Here is a 15,940-nt window from a genome sequence, read left to right as displayed (position 1 = left end):
CAGGTTGTTATCCTGCCATAACCTCCCACGGGCTGAAATTATAGTCACGTACTAAGCATTCCTGACTGGCTATTATTCATGAGTCTATAACTGGAATGTGTGACTACCTATTCAGAGTTCCTTTGCTTTGGTCTGGGAATGTAGTTCAGTTGGCAGAATGCTTGCCTACCATGCATGAAGCTCGGGGTACAATTCCCTACACTGCATAAAATCTGGGTGTGGCGTCACTTGTCTGCAATCCCAGCACTTGAGAGGTACAGTCTGGAGGGTCAGGAGTTCAAGGTCAGCCTGGGCTGCATGAAATTCTGTCTCAAAGCAGGCCTGGGGAGGTGGTTCAGAGGGTGAAAAAGCTTGATGCACAAGCATAAGGACCTGAGGTGGCCTGAGTAAAAATTTGGTCATGGCCACACACACTTACAACCCCATCCTGTGGTAAGTGGAGCAGAATATTCAATGCAGCCAATCTGAGCAGCATAAAATGGCAGCTTTGAGCTTTGAGAGATTCCATCTCAAGGGAACAACATGGATCAGTGATAGAGGAGGACACCAGTCAGTCTGTTATCTCCATACAGGAATGCATCTGTCTACACACATACATTCATACACACTATACACACATACCACCACACACACACACACACACACACACACACACACACACACACACACTATGTCCCGATGGTCTGAATGTAAATGGCCCCACAGACTCAAATATTTTAAAAACTATTTCATTTATTTGAGAGAGAAAGAGGGAGATAGAGATAAGAAAGAGAGGGAGGGAGAGAGAGAATAGGCACACCATGGCCTCCAGCCACTACAAACGAACTCCATACACATGTGCCACCTTGTGTATATGGCTTACTGGGTCCTGGGGAATCAAACCTGGGTCCTTTCACTTTGCAAGCAAGCACCTTAACCACTAAGCCATCTCAAGTATCTTGGTTTTTTTTTGTTGTTGTTGTTTTGTTTTTTGTTTGTTTGGATTTGGTTCTGGTTTTGGTTTTGCAAAGTAGGGTCTCACTCTAGCTCAGGCTGACATGTGTAGTCTCAAGGTGGCCTTGAACTCACAGCGATCCTCCTACCTCTACCTTCTGAGTGCTGGGATTAAAGGTGTGCACCACCACACCCTGTGCATCAGGTGTTTTTGATTAAGCTCCCTTCTCTGGGAAAGGAGCGCCACTGGGGACAAATCTTGAACCCAGCCATAAGGCACGCTCTGAGCCAGTTTGAGCTCTGGCTGTTCTCTCTCAGCCAGGGACTGCTGAAGTGAGCCAGCCTCTCTGCCCTGATGCAGTTCCTCTGGAATCTGTAAGCCTGAAATAACCCCTTTACTCCCATAAACTGCTTCTGGTCAGGTGTTCATCCCAGCAATGAGCAGGTAATTGTAACCCTCTAACCAACAAAAACTAAGTTTCGGGCAGAAGCAAGATGAGGAAGGGAACGTCCTCGTTTGGAAAGCGTGGCAATAAGACGCACACCTGCTGTGGTGTAAGACCTACCACCTCTGAGGGTGGAGCGGTGGCAAGTGTGGCTACCCTGCCAAGCACAGGAGAAGGTATAACTGGGTGCCAAGGCTAAGAGGTGAAACACTACCAGAACTGGGCGAATGAGGCACCTGAAAATTGTCTTTTGGGGCTAGGGAAATGGCTTACTGGTTAAGACATTTGCCTGTAAAGCTTAAGGACTCCAGTTAGATTCCCCAGGACCCAAGTAAGCCAGATGCACAAGGGGGCACATGTGTCTGGAGTTTGTTTGCAGTGGCTGGAGGTCCAGGTGCACCCATTCTCTCTTTCTCTCTGGCTCTTCGTCTCTCTGTCAAACAATTAAATTTAAAAAAAAAAAATCAATTGTCTTTCGGAGATTCAGGCGTGGATTCCGTGAAGGAACAGCACCTAAACCCAAGCCAGCAGTGGCTGCGGCCTCCAACGCATCTTGGGAATTTCGGCTGTCAATCAAAATAAACATTCTGGTTTCAAAAAAAAAAAAAAAAAAAAAAGAAATGTTTCCTTGCTTGCAGCCAATATCTCATCTGTCTGACTAGAGCCTTTGCCTCCTAGGATGATTTACTGAAACTTCATTTCTAGAAATCTAAGCTCTTGGGTCTCATTCTAGAGTCAAAGGTATTGGTGATCATCAGCCTCAGGAACATTTCTTCAGTAGTGGCAAGTCTGTTATGGGGGTAACCAACTTTTTGTTGTTTTTTAGAAAGTTTTTTTAAACTTTTTGTTGTTGTTTATTTATTTATTTGAGAGTGACAGAGAGAAAGAGGCAGATAGAGAGAGAATGGGCACGCCAGGGCCTCCAGCCACTGAAAAACAACTCCAGATGCGTGCGCCCCCTTATGCATCTGGCTAACGTGGGTCCTGAGGAATCAAGCCTCAAACCAGGGTCCCTAGGCTTCAAAGGCAAGTGCTTAACTACTAAGCCATCTCTCCAGCCCTTTTTGTTGTTTTTTGAGGTAAGGTCTCACTATCCCAGGCTGACCTGGAATTCACTATGTAGCCTCAGAGTGGCCTTGAACTCATAGCGATCCTCCTACCTCTGCCTCCCCAGTGCTGGGAATTAAGGTGTGCTCCACCTTGCCGGACCCAAGTAGTTTTTGATTAGATTTGAAGCCCACTCCAAAGGAGTTAACTCAAATTTGCCACTGTAGGTTGGGATATCATAGACCCTAATAAGGAAAATATTGCTGCTGTTTCGCTAACTTGATGTTCCTGTCAAATTGTCTCCTAAATATTTCTGTTTGTGCCTGTACATTAGTACTGCTGCCGGCTTTGGTCAGAGAGAATTCCTTCTGCAGTGCAAGGTTGTAACTGCAGAGTCGCGGACAGAGCAAAGTGCTAAGAGTAACTGCCGGTGGAGAGCTAAGCCTTAAATGGATCATTTACATCACCTTCTCCAAGCCTCTGAGAACATCACAGAAAAGGGGGCAGAAAAAAAAATCTAAGAGCCAGAGGAAGGGTTGAGCATTATGGGATGCTTTCACCCCCAAACACAGCATGGCTGTCATACTCATGAAATCACAGTGGCTGTGAGAGTTTACACATGACCTGCCCAAGCGTTTGCCTACAGCACTGCTGGGGAAGGGCCAGGAGCTCAGATGGTCCTACCCCTACCCAGCCTGGGGCATCTAGAAGAAGTTCATGGTTGCTGGCTGTGGGAGAGAGGTTTTCAGTGGTAAAATTACTAGTAAAGGTACCCTTGTTTCTATACATAACCCCTCACCCATTGCCTTACGAAGGAAGGAAGGAAGGAAGGAAGGAAGGAAGGAAGGAAGGAAGGAAGGAAGGAAGGAAGGAAGGAAGGAGGGAAGGAAGGAGCCACTGGAGAGATTGCTTAGTGGTTAGGCACTTGCCTGCAAAGCCAAAAGACCTCAGTTCAATTACCCAGGACCCACATAAGCCAGATGTGGTACATGCATCTGGAGTTTGTTTGCAGTGGCTGGAGGCCCTAATATGCCCATTCTCTATCTGCCTCTCTCTCTCTTGCTCAAATAAATAAATAAAAATATTGAAAAAAAGAGAGAGAAGCTGGGTGCAGAGGCACACACCTTTAATCCCAGCACTCGGAAGGTAGAGGTAGGAGGATTGCCATGAGTTCAAGGCCTCCCTGAGACTACATAGTGAATTATTCCAGGACAGCCTGGACTAGTGAAACCCTACATCAAAAAACCAAAAAAAAAAAAAAGGGAGAGAAAGAGAGAAAAGAAAGAATATGACAATAAAAAGGGACTGCTGATTGGAAAGAGGAAGGGGATCAAAGGAAGTAGGGGGGATGAAGAGGGTTATGGGAGATGAATATGAACAAAATACATTAGACAGATATATGAAAATATCAAGGAAATTCATTTTGCATAATTAATATATGCTATTTTTATGGGAGAGTGAGAGAGATGATTGGTGTGCCAGGGCCTCCAGCCACTGCACTCAAACTCCAGATGTGTGCGCCCCTTTTGCGCATGTGCGACCTTGCACACTTGCGTCACCTTTGTGCATCTGGCTTGCGTGGGGTCTAAAGAATCAAACATGGATCCTCAGGCTTCACAGGCAAGTGCCTTAACTGCTAGGCCATCTCTACAGCCCCTAATATTTTTTTTAAAAGAATGTATCTTGTGGGAGCGAGGAAGGTTGCTCAGCGGGTCAAGTGTGTAAGGAGCGGAGTTTGAGTCCTAGTGCCCATGTGGTGATGTGGCCTGTGGCAGCGTGTGCTTGTAATGCCAGCACTGAGGAGGCAGAGACAGGAGGATCTCTGAAACTCGATGGCCAGCCAGGCTAGAATAATTGGCGGGTTCCAGGCCAATAAGAGACCCTGCCTCAGAAAGAGATGGATGGAGTCCCTGAGGATACCTGAAGCTGTCCTCTGACCTCCGCAGGCACATGTGTGCCACACCCATGGGAACATACATGCACACTTTGTACATCACACACATATAAACACATGTACATATACAGACACACATGCACATGCAAAAAAATGTTTCCTTGAGTTGGAATGACTAGGAACCAATGAATATTTATTCAGTGAACAAACGCTCTCCACTTTGTAGATGATGAAATTAAAACAGAGTTTCAATGAACTTTTACTTAACAAAATCTGAATTTAAACCCGGGCTCTCTGGTTCCAGAATAGCCTCTTTTTTTCAGATTTAACCTTATGTTTTATTTGCCTCTGTGATATTTCTGACACTTTTCCAATATTTCAACAAACAAAAATCTCGAGATTGTGTGATTACCTTTAATGTCTTCTCATGAAAAGTTCGTGCCAAATGCAAGCACCATTGTTAAACATAAAAGAATTAAATGTAGGTGGGATAATAGTTTACAAGACAAACTTTCAGTTGTAACATTGCTTCATAACATATTCCAGCGCTCAGGAGGCTAAGGTAATAAGATCACAAGTTTGTGGTCAGCCTGAATAGCATAGTGAGACTGTTTCAAAAGAGAGAGAGATGGGAGGCAGAAAAGAAGGGAGAAAGGCAGCAAGACCTTTGTCTCCGAGAGATGGACAGAGCAACGTGAGCATGCCCTGCTAAGTCCCTCAGCCCTGCTTCCCCAGTTAACTACTACCAGATCGAACCCACCTTCTCTAATTGTGTCCACAGCTATGGACCTACTTATCAAATAGTACCTAACAATACCTGTGTCTCCCCATTGCATTCGGGGCTTCTTTTCTGCAGCCTCACATGTCATATACTTCTTTAAAAATTTTTTGTTTATTTTTATTTATTTATTTGAGAGCGACAGACAGAGAGAAAAAGAGGCAGAGAGAGAGAGAGAGAGAGAGAGAGAGAGAGGGAGAGAATGGGCACGGCAGGGCGTCTAGCCACTGCAAATGAACTCCAGACGTGTGACCCCTCCCTTGTGCATCTGGCTAACCTGGACCCTGGGGAAATGAGCCTCGAACCGGGATCCTTAGGCTTCACAGGCAAGTGCTTAATGCTAAACCATCTCTCCAGCTCCCAGCTTCCAGCTTCTTTTTCTAATGTGGGTTCTGGGGAGACAAGCTTGGTGGTCTCTGGTAGCACAGACCCTCATGCTTAAGTAGCAAGCACTTTTAAGAGCTGATTCATCTCCCCAACCCAATATTTCGAGTGCTGGAGAGATGGCTCAACAGTTAAAGGTTCTTGCTTGAAGCCTGATGGCCTGGGTTCAATTTCCCAGTACCCATGTAAAGTCAGACGCACAAAGTGGTGCATGCATCTAGTTTGTTGTGCCCATTCTCTCCTCCCCCCCTTTTTCTGAAAATTAATAAATACAATAAATTTAAATGTAAGTATATGAGTAATTAGTTGCCCTTTCAACATATGTAATAATAGTTAGCTAATTAGTTAAATGTGTATTAATTACAACATTTTTATAATTTTTGAGTTTTTTTATTTTGAGGTAGGATCTTGGTCTAGCCCAGGCTGACCTGGAATTCACTATGTAGTCTCACGGTGGCCTTGAACTCAAGGCAATCCTTCTACCTCTTCCTCCTGAGTGCTGGGATTAAAGGTGAGTGCCACCATGCCCGGCTCTTGTTGTTTTGAAGCAGGGTCTCATTCTAGTCCAGGCTGACCTGGAATCCACTCTGTAGCCCAGGCTGGTCTTGAACTCACAGTGATCCTCCTTCCTCAGCTCCTGAGTGCTGGCATTAAAGGTGTGTGCCACCACAACTGGCCATTTTTATAATTGTGAGGCAAATTTGAAGGAATTATTTTTCAATACTAATGTGCTATTGGGCCAGGTGTGGTGGTGCACACCTTTAATCTTAGCACACAGGATGCTGAGACAGGAGGAGCACTGTGAGTTCAAGGTCAGCCTGGGACTACAGAGTGAGTTCCAGGTCAGCCTGGGCTAGAGTAAAACCCTACCTCAAAAATAAACAAATAAATAATTTTAAAAAACATAAAATGCTATTGGATTGGCAGATAATTGTTTCATTTTACGAGGCATTCCTATTTTGTATTGTTGCTGTAAGCAGTGTTTCATGTACAAGAATGAGATTAGAAATTTGTTTCCTGGGTTGGAGAGATGGCTTAGCATTTAAGGCACTTGCCTGTGAAGCCTAAGGACCCAGGTTCGATTCCCCAGCACCCGCATAAACCAGATTCATTAGGAGGCGTTTGCATCTGGAGTTTGTTTGCAGTGGCTGGAGGCCCTGGTGAGCCCATTTTATCTCTCTCTTTCTCTCCCCTTTCTCTCTCTCTTCCTCTCTGCTAGCTTCTCCCTTTCTCCGATCTCTGTCCAATAAACAAATAAATAATTTTTAAAAAGAAAATTGTTTCCTGAGAAATATATCAGGATATCAAATATGAAGTAAATAATGATTTTTTGGCTTTAAATATAAGAAAGGTGTGGGAAGAAGTGGTAAGCAAGGAAGCTCAGTGCCGTCATGGGAGTAATTAAGTTCCCCATGGTGCAAACCAATCTCACTCCAGCTTCAGGTTAATAACTCACTAGTTCAGAGGGAAATCAGCTAATATTTAAGCATATATATCTAAGGTCTCTACAAAGTAATTATTGGGTTTTTTAACATATTTTATTTTTATTTATTTATTTGAGAAAGATACAGAATTAGGCAGGTAGAGAGTGAGAGAGAGAGAGAAAGAGAGAATGGGCATGCCAGAGCCTGCAGCCACTGCAAACAAACTCCAGATGCATGGACCACCAGGTGCATTTGGCTTATGTGGGTCCTGGGGAGTCGATGGCTTTGTGGACAGGTGCCTTAAGCACTAAGCTATCTAGCCAGCCTGTTTGTGTGTGTGTGTGTGTATTTTATTGGTGTGTGTGGTATGTAGTGTGTGCTGTGTATGCACATATGTGTACACGCTGCCTGGGGCCAGAGGAGGATGTCAGCTATGCCCTCCATGGTTCTGCTTGACTTCCTCGAGCCAGTCTCTCGCTGAACTTGGAGCTCCCTGTTTTGCAGCTAGCCTGGCTGATGGAGAAGCCCCAGACATCCTCCTGGATCTGTCCCCTCAGCTGTGGGGTTACAGGCATACCTGGCTGTGCCTGGCTTTTTACACAAGTCCTAGAGATCAACCTGAGGTCCACTCACCTGCACAGCAAGTGCTCTTTCCACTGAGCCATCTCCTCAGCTCTCTCTACAAAGTAACTCATCAGCTCAGCCTGCTACAACATCATTTTTATTACTCAAGAACTGCCGTGAAATAGTCCAGCAAGGAAAACCAATCTAACTGGAGAGGTGGCCCAGCGGATTCAATGCTCAAGCTGGAGTGTCTGAGAACAAGAATACTTGAGTTTGGGAGAAAGATCACCCCACATATTCACCCTGCTATCTTCTGAGGCTGCTGCAGAGCTGGAATTACTCAGGTGCGTGCGTTCAAGCCCAGCCCCTCCCGGAAACTGCACCCAGGTGGACTGACTTGTCTCAGATTCGGCCCCAGACCCAAAGTAAAAAACCTGGCTGCTCATGAGGCTTGAGACTGGAGTTTTCCTCTTTTCCGGCTCATGGGCCATTCATCTCTCAGCATCTGAGGTTTTTGCCATCAATAAGGTTTTGACAGCTAAGCTGCCAGGGTAGGAAAAGATAAACCTGGGCCCTTAGACTGTGTGGATGTATCCGCTCCTCGTCCTTGGGTCCTCAGTCTAACTTACCCTGCCATTCCCCTTTCTTTGGTCCGTGGACTCTCCCTCACCCCTCCTGACTTCAGAATAAATATAATAGTTCACAAAAATAATCCTTCTCAGTCTTATTTCATTTCAATTCTTTAAGTAAAGCAGACATGAGTTCTGTCTTGGGGTTTACATTTAATCCCCAGGCAAGCACCTCAACCACTAAGCCATCTGTCCAGCCCCTAAATAATTTTATTTTTTTGTTGTTGTTGTTTTTCTTTTGTTTTTGAAACAGGGTCTTGCTCTAACCCAGGCTGTGACCTGGAATTCACTATGGAGTCTCAGGGTGGTCTTGAACTCATGGCGATCCTCCTACCTCTGTCTCCCCCGTGCTGGGATTAAAGGTGTGTGCCACCTTGCCCAGCCTTGTACTAGATAGTTTTTTAAAAGAAAAGAAAGGGGGCCTGAAGAGATGGCTTAGCAGTTAAGGCACTTTCTTGCAAAGCCTAAGGACCCGTGTTCGACTCTCCAGGTGCCACATAAGCCGGACGCACAAGGTGATGCAAGTGCGCAAGGTTGCACATGCGCACAAGACGGCACGTATCTGGAGTCCAATTACCATGGCTGGAGGCCCTAGTATGCCAGTTCTCTCTCTCTCATAACAAAAAGGCCAGTCTGTTGGGGCCTTTTAGGCTTGCCAGAAAGAGAGAGAGAGAGAGAGAGAGAGAGAGAAGGAAAGAGAGAAGCAAAGAAAGAAAAGTAAAGAAAGGGGCTGGAAAGATGACTTAGCAGTTAAGGTGCTTGTCTGCAAAGCCAAAGGACAGAGGTTCAATTCCCCAGGACCCATGTAAGCCAGATGCACAAGGTGGTGCATGCATCTGGAGTTCATTTGCAGTAGCTGGAGGCCCTGGCATGCTCATTCTCTCTCTCTCTCTCTCTCAAATAAAGAAAGAAAATATAAAGAAAAAGAAAAGAAAAGCTTTAAAAAAAAAAAAAAAACCCTCGGAGAGAAGGGCAGGAGCAGTGATCAGGTTTTTTTTTTTTAATTTTTTTTTTGTTATTTGTTTTTTGTTTTCTGAAGTAGGGTCTTGCTCTAGCCCAGGCTGACCTGGAATTCACCATGGAGTCTCAGGGTGGCCTTGAACTCATGGCGATCCTCCTACTTCTGCCTCCTGAGTGCTGGGATTAAAGGCGTGCGCCACCACACCTGGCTCCTTTTTAAAATTCTTTATTCATTCGCACATGTGTGTCTATGTGTGCGTGCTGCGTGTGTGTGAGTGCTCCAGGACCTGTTGCCCCTGCAAACCACTAGACACTTGTGTCTCTTTCGGGGTCTGGCTTTACATGGGCGACTTGGAAATTTTTTTTTTTTCAGTAGGAAAAAATGAAGTTTTGTACAATAGAAACTTCTCAGCAGTCAAAATGTAGATCGTAAAAAAATACAGGCAAAACATACTTTCTTTTTTTTAAACTTTTATTAGCATTTTCCATGATTATAAAAAAATTTCCCATGGTAATTCCCTCCCCCCCCACACTTTCCCCTTTAAAAGTCCATTCTCCATCATATTACCTCCCCATCTCAATCATTGTACTTACATATATACAATATCAACCTATTAAGTACCCTCCTCTCTTCCTTTCTCTTCCCTTTATGTCTCCTTTTTGCAAAACATACTTTCTGAAAACACTTAACTTTGAACAAAGTACAGAACTACACAAATGCAGAATGAAAACAGCATTTCAGCTCCACCAAAAGTTAGGCATCATAAAAGGTGTAAAAGTCACCTAACTTCAGTAGGCACTGTTCACTTTTTAAACAGGAGACAATAAATATATTGTCCACAAACAACATTCCAGCTCTATGGCAGGTTTCAGAAAATCTTCAACTCCACGCTTTAATAGTGTAAAGCAAATGGGATCCAGACCTGGAACGTGATCTGAATCCTCCACAACTGTAATGAGGAGAAGTGATCTCCTTCTGTAAATCTGATCCCTGTCTTGGGCAGCTCTGCATCCTGCACCACCGCCTCCTCCTCTGTATGATCTCTATAGTAATCTCGATCATCACAGCCTCTAGGGTAATAATCCCGAGGACCGTGAGCTGCCATAGGTAGGTCTCCTCACATAAATTCCAGGAGTTGGGGTCTCTTTGTTGTGGAGAAATCAACTCTAATTCTATGTCCATCCAGCTCCATTCATTGGCACGTTCTTTAGCTTCCTTGGCATTATCCACATTTTCAATATAAACAAAAGCAAATCCTCTTGAGTGTCTAGACTGCTGGTCATATACAATGGACACATCGGCCACAGGGCCACATTTAGAGAAATTCTCTTAGATCTTTCTGTGGTGTACAAGCTCAACCCAAACACTCCAAGACATGGGAAGATGGCTGTGGCTAAGATGTCTGCGAACTATAAGATCTGCTACGGAACCGCCTATGGGAGCAGGATCGAGATCGTGACCTTGCATACTGCCTCTGAGAACTTCTGGATCTAGACCTAGATTCAGATCTGGACCTGGGCTTTGATCTGGATTGTCTGGAATCTTGCCTGGAGCGAGACCTTGCAGGGGGATGTCTTGCAGATTTCCCAGACACCAGCACTTCTGGACGCAGAATGGGATTCTTAGATTACTTCTCATCTTAACTTCATTTTTATTTCTTTTCTTCATTCTTCCGTTTCAAATTACGGCTTCTTTCATCTTCCCCACTTCACACAAATTGCTCAATATTTTACAAGTGGGACTTCTGGTCTGATAATTAGCTTTCTTTCTTTCTTTCTTTCTTTCTTTCTTTCTTTCTTTCTTTCTTTCTTTCTTTCTTTCTTCTTTTTTTTTTTTATTCATTTATTTGAGAGCGACAGACACAGAGAGAAAGACAGATAGAGGGAGAGAGAGAGAATGGGCGCGCCAGGGCTTCCAGCCTCTGCAAACGGACTCCAGACGTGTGCGCCCCCTTGTGCATCTGGCTAACGTGGGACCTGGGGAACCGAGCCTCGAACCGGGGTCCTTAGGCTTCACAGGCAAGCGCTTAACCGCTAAGCCATCTCTCCAGCCCTCTTTCTTTCTTTCTTCCTTTCTTCCTTTCTTTCTTTCTTTCTTTCTTTCTTTCTTTCTTTCTTTCTTTCTTTCTTTCTTTCTTTCTTTCTTTCTTTCTTTCTTTCTTTCTTTCTTTCTTTCGTTTTTCAAATTTCAGCTTCACTTATTCCTGAGCTTCAAATACTCATTTATAAAATAAAACTTGTCAAATGACGACTTCCGCATTTTTCTTCTACATTAAGCCGCTCGCGGTAGTTCCGCTCGCCGCCGCCGTCGCTCACGACCCCGGCCTAACGTCGATGCTCACCGAGCCCGGGCGCGCCGCACCGCCTCCGCCCTGGCCTCTAACCCGTGACTTGGAAATTTAACTGGGGCCTCCACACTTTGCCAGCAAGTGCCTTGAACTTCTGAGCGATCCTCCCAGCCCCAGGTTGTTCTAAGAGTTCCAATGTAGAATTCAGGCCCCGGGATGGTGGTGCGCATTTTTCATCCCAGCACCAAGCGGGCAGATGGAGGAGGATCGCTGTGAGTTTGAGGTCAGCCTGGGACTACAGATTGAGTCTGAGGTCAGCCTGGGCAAGAGTGAGACCCTACCTCAAAATAATAATAATAATAATAATAATAATAATAATAATAATAATAATAATAATAATAATAACATTGTAGGATTTAGAGGGTAATTTGGTTGTAGGTAGTAGGATCCAAAGTTGGTGCGGAAGGGATTCATAGATACTACTGAAAATGTACAACAGACCAAAGTCAAGAGAAGACAGAAGTGTGTGTGCAGCCCGTATGTGGAGGGAAACTGAGAGGTCGCAGGAGATAAGGGAGGAGAATTCACAAAACCATGGTTATGGTTACAGATTGGGTTTGTTTAAAAAATATTGTTTACTTATTTGAGTTTGAGCGAGAGAGGGAGAGGATGGGCACACCAGGGCCAGGGTACCAAGGCAAACCAACTCCAGATGCTTGGACCACCTTGTGCAACTGACTTTATGTAGGTATTGGGGAATTGAACCTCTGCCCTTCGGCTTTGCAGGCAAGTGCCTTAACCACTAAGCCATCTCTCTGGCCCCATGGGTTGGATTTTAAGTGACAACCATAGTCTCAACTGTTGTATATTTTTAATGTTATTTATTCATTTGCAAGCAGAGAGAAGAGCACACACAGAGGATGCATGGGTGTGCCAGGGCATCTAGCCACTGCCAAGAACTCCAAATGCATGTACCACTCTGTGCATCTGGCTTTACATGGGGAATCAAACCCAGGTCGTTAGACTTTGCAGGCAAGCACCTTAACCACTGAACCATCTCTTCAGCCCTCAAGAGTTATACTCTCACTTAACAGATGATGGTGCCTTTTCTTGGGGGGGGGGGTGGAAGCTTTGGAGATGGATATAGCTGGAAGAAGTAAGTCACTGGCCAGATGGGGGGGTCCTTGGGCATATTTTGTCCCTGGCCTTGCCTATGTGCCATGAGGTGAATAGTTCTTTCTGGTTACCCACTCCCACCGCCATGATGTTCTGCTCAAACTCATGGGGCCAACCACCGATAAGCTCTCTGAAACCACGGGGCAGCATAAAGAAGGTGCCAATCACAAAGCCATTTAACCTTTACTTCTCAAGGAAAGAAAAGAATAAATATCTGTTTAGAAACAGGTTGAAAAAATCGTCTCAAAATTCACTTTACTTCTAGAGTTCCTTATATAAAAATCTGAGAGTTCATGCAGTGCAGTGTACTCTACTGCAGTAAGAGCATTCACAGAGACCAGAGCAGAGACGTGATCAACATGGGGCCCACTGCAATACAAAGCATGGCTTTTATAAAAATTAGGCTACAGTTTCCATAATGGGTTGTACAACTAACTTGAATCTAGAAATCTAACCTGTAATCCTACAAAAAATATTTATAGAAAACTCAACTGCAAGTTCAGGCTTGAAGATAAACAAAGAAAAGAACTCCAACGCATTTTCTTAAACCTTCTTAGGTTAATCATATGCCTGAAATTCAGCAGCTGGCTGTGAGAAAAGATACACAGGGCATCAACACCGATGAACTATTGTGGAGAGGAAGGATAAAGCGATTGACACTGAAACCACAACACTGTTATAGTGAAGGGAAATGTCCCAATGCTCGTGTAAATATCTCATGAAATGCTGGAACAGGTAAGTGACTTTCAGGATGTCACAAAGCAATACAATACCTGCTCTTGTGTAAAGCTAATTAGCACTCCCTATGTGCCTTAAGATTACATAAAACGATATTTTAACCCTCTGTGATTTTAAGATACATGCTAGGGGCCAGAGAGATGGCTTAGCAGTTAAGGCGCTTGCCTGTGTCGCCTAAGGACCCCAGTTCAATTCTCCAGGTCCCCCATAAGCCAGATGCACAAGGTGGCACATGAGTCTAGAGTTTGTTTGCAGTGGCTAGAGGACCTGGCATGCCTATTCTCTCTCTCTCTCTCTCCCCCTCTCTTCTTTCCCTCTCTCTGTCTCTAATAAATAAAAATAAAATCTTTAAAAAAGATAGAGGCTGATTCTATAGTGAAGAGATCTAGCATGTGAAAGACTGAAAGTAAATACTTCAGGCTGCCAGGATGATTGGCTTCATGAAAGGATTCAAAGGCTCCAGAGCATTTGGTCTTTCTCTTTGTCCCTCCCCTAGGATACTGTCCTTATTTATATGGTCCAGGTTGGATCTGAATTCCAGTCTGTGGAAAGGGAAGAAGAGAGGGGCAAGCAGTTTTCTTCTGAATAAGTGGAATGGAAGTTGTGATCTCATGATCAGATGGTAAGAGCGTGTTTCATGGACATATTTAGTGACAAGGGAAGCTGAAGAGTGTAATCAGCTGGGGCATGATCATGTACCCAGAGAAGCTGGAGTCTTTTATAAAAATATATATATTTTAGGGCTGGAGAGATGGCTTAGCGATTAAGGCGTTTGCCTGCAAAGCCAAAGTACCCGGGTTCAACTCCCCAGAACCCATGTAAGCCAGATGCACTAGAGAGCACACACATCTGGACTTTGCAGTGGCTAGGGGCCCTGGTGCACACATTCTCTCTCTCTACCTGCCTATTTCTTTTTCTTTTTCTTTTTCTTTCTTTTTTTTTTTAATACAGATGTCTATTTTATTTAAAAAGTTACAAACAGGTGGACTGCAGGGTCATCTTACAAAATGACAAGAATGAAATCTATTGGAAAAATTTTACTTTTACAAATCTTTATAGGTCATTGTTCAATGTCTGTACTTGTTATTTGAGATTTTTACCTTTCACTGATAAAGTTACAGTACATTAGATCCATGATAATAGGTTACATGATTTTATTTGCAGAGCCCTACCGCAGTGATTTGAACAACTCCTAAACAGATGCCATAGTAAAGATAAGACATATATTGCATTTAACATTAATTTATTATCCTAATAAGCAACATGCAATCTATTGAGGAAGCTAAAATAACTTTTGGTCCCTTTTCTTAAAATGTGCTGGAGAAACCACCTTTAAAATCACTTTCCCCTGATTCCTGTGATCCTAAATGAATCCAAGTTAAATTTGCTGCTGAGGTCAATGACGATGAACACTGTGATTGAGAGAGAGGGGAGGGGAGCGGGGAGAAGGAAAGAAGGAACAATATCCATAGGAAAGAAACACTGTATAAAAAGCAATCTACAGAAAATTGAAATCATCATGAATTCTTTGATTCCTTTAGAATTTCACAAAGCTAGTAAGCATGTACCACAGTCACTTAACCTACTTTGAAATGAGTGTTTGGTTTTAAGTTTGGTTTTAAAGTGCAAACTTAAATTAAGTATTCATTTCAAGCAGTTTGTAAATAAGGAACAATGTTTCAGTTGCCTCTTCCCTTACATTCTCACCATAAATTTCATAATTCAAGAACAAGAACTCAATTTGAGGGAATTTTATCAGGAATCAAATGCAACACGATTTAAAAAAAGGAAATCAAAGTTCAGTCAATTTCTACTCAATAACTAATGGTCATGCTGACCAGTAAATCACATGAATGTAGATATCACTTTATTTGAACTTCACACACAATATAAATTTAAAATCGCCACGCCCTTCCATAAACCATCACTGCATATTCGAGCTTTCCTTGACAAAGTTATTGAGCTATTATTATAGATCCAAAGTCTAGTTTTGGTTTTTTGTTTTATTTAGAAGCATGTTCAAATGACTAAAGCTGGGCTCCTAAAATCGAGAACTTTGGTGCAGTATCTACCTGCCTATTTCTATATCTCCCTCTCTCAAATTAATAAATAAAAATAAAATTTAAAAGATAAAAATATTTCATTTATTTATTGAAGAGACAGAAAGAGGCATATCAAGAGAATGGATACACCAGGGCCACCGGCTGCCGCAAACAAACTCCAGATGCCCGTACCATCTTGTGCATCTGGCTTACATGGGTCGTGGGGAATTGAACCTAGGTCCTTTGGCTTTGCAGGCAAGCGCCTAACCACTAAGCCATATCTCCAGCCCAAGATAAGATCTCTTCTTATGGAGGAAAGGGAGAGTGGACTTGGAGACTATACTGATGTGCAGATACACACTGCCAGTGGAAACTCTGCCAGTGCAAGGGCTTGTAAGGAACTGTGCATACCTGCCTGGCAGGGGAGATACCATGGTCAAGAAAGGAATTGTGGCCATAGGCACTGAGAACCAGGACAGCATACAAGTGCTTTGACTTAAAGGGAACTTGTCCTGAGAAGATAAAATATGTGTTCGAAGACTTAGATATAAGGATGTTCATTCCAGAGTCAACAGCAGCAAAACTGAAAATCCATCCACATTGCTTACTGTGAATGAGGGCCTTGTTTGTGTTCATG

General features: G+C 43.6%; 2 pseudogenes; one reads left to right on the top strand and one right to left on the bottom strand.

Annotated features, from left to right (window-relative positions):
- Positions 1-1,428: 1,428 nt before the first annotated feature.
- LOC123455961 lies at positions 1,429-4,881 on the top strand (annotated as a pseudogene).
- Positions 4,882-9,939: 5,058 nt separating this feature from the next.
- LOC101615036 lies at positions 9,940-14,396 on the bottom strand (annotated as a pseudogene).
- Between the last annotated feature and the right edge of the window lie 1,544 nt (positions 14,397-15,940).

This window comes from Jaculus jaculus, chromosome 19 (genome assembly GCF_020740685.1).
Source record: "Jaculus jaculus isolate mJacJac1 chromosome 19, mJacJac1.mat.Y.cur, whole genome shotgun sequence".
Lineage (NCBI taxonomy): Eukaryota > Metazoa > Chordata > Mammalia > Rodentia > Dipodidae > Jaculus > Jaculus jaculus.
Note: the sequence above shows the minus strand (reverse complement) of the source record. Positions and strands in the feature narration are given on the sequence as shown.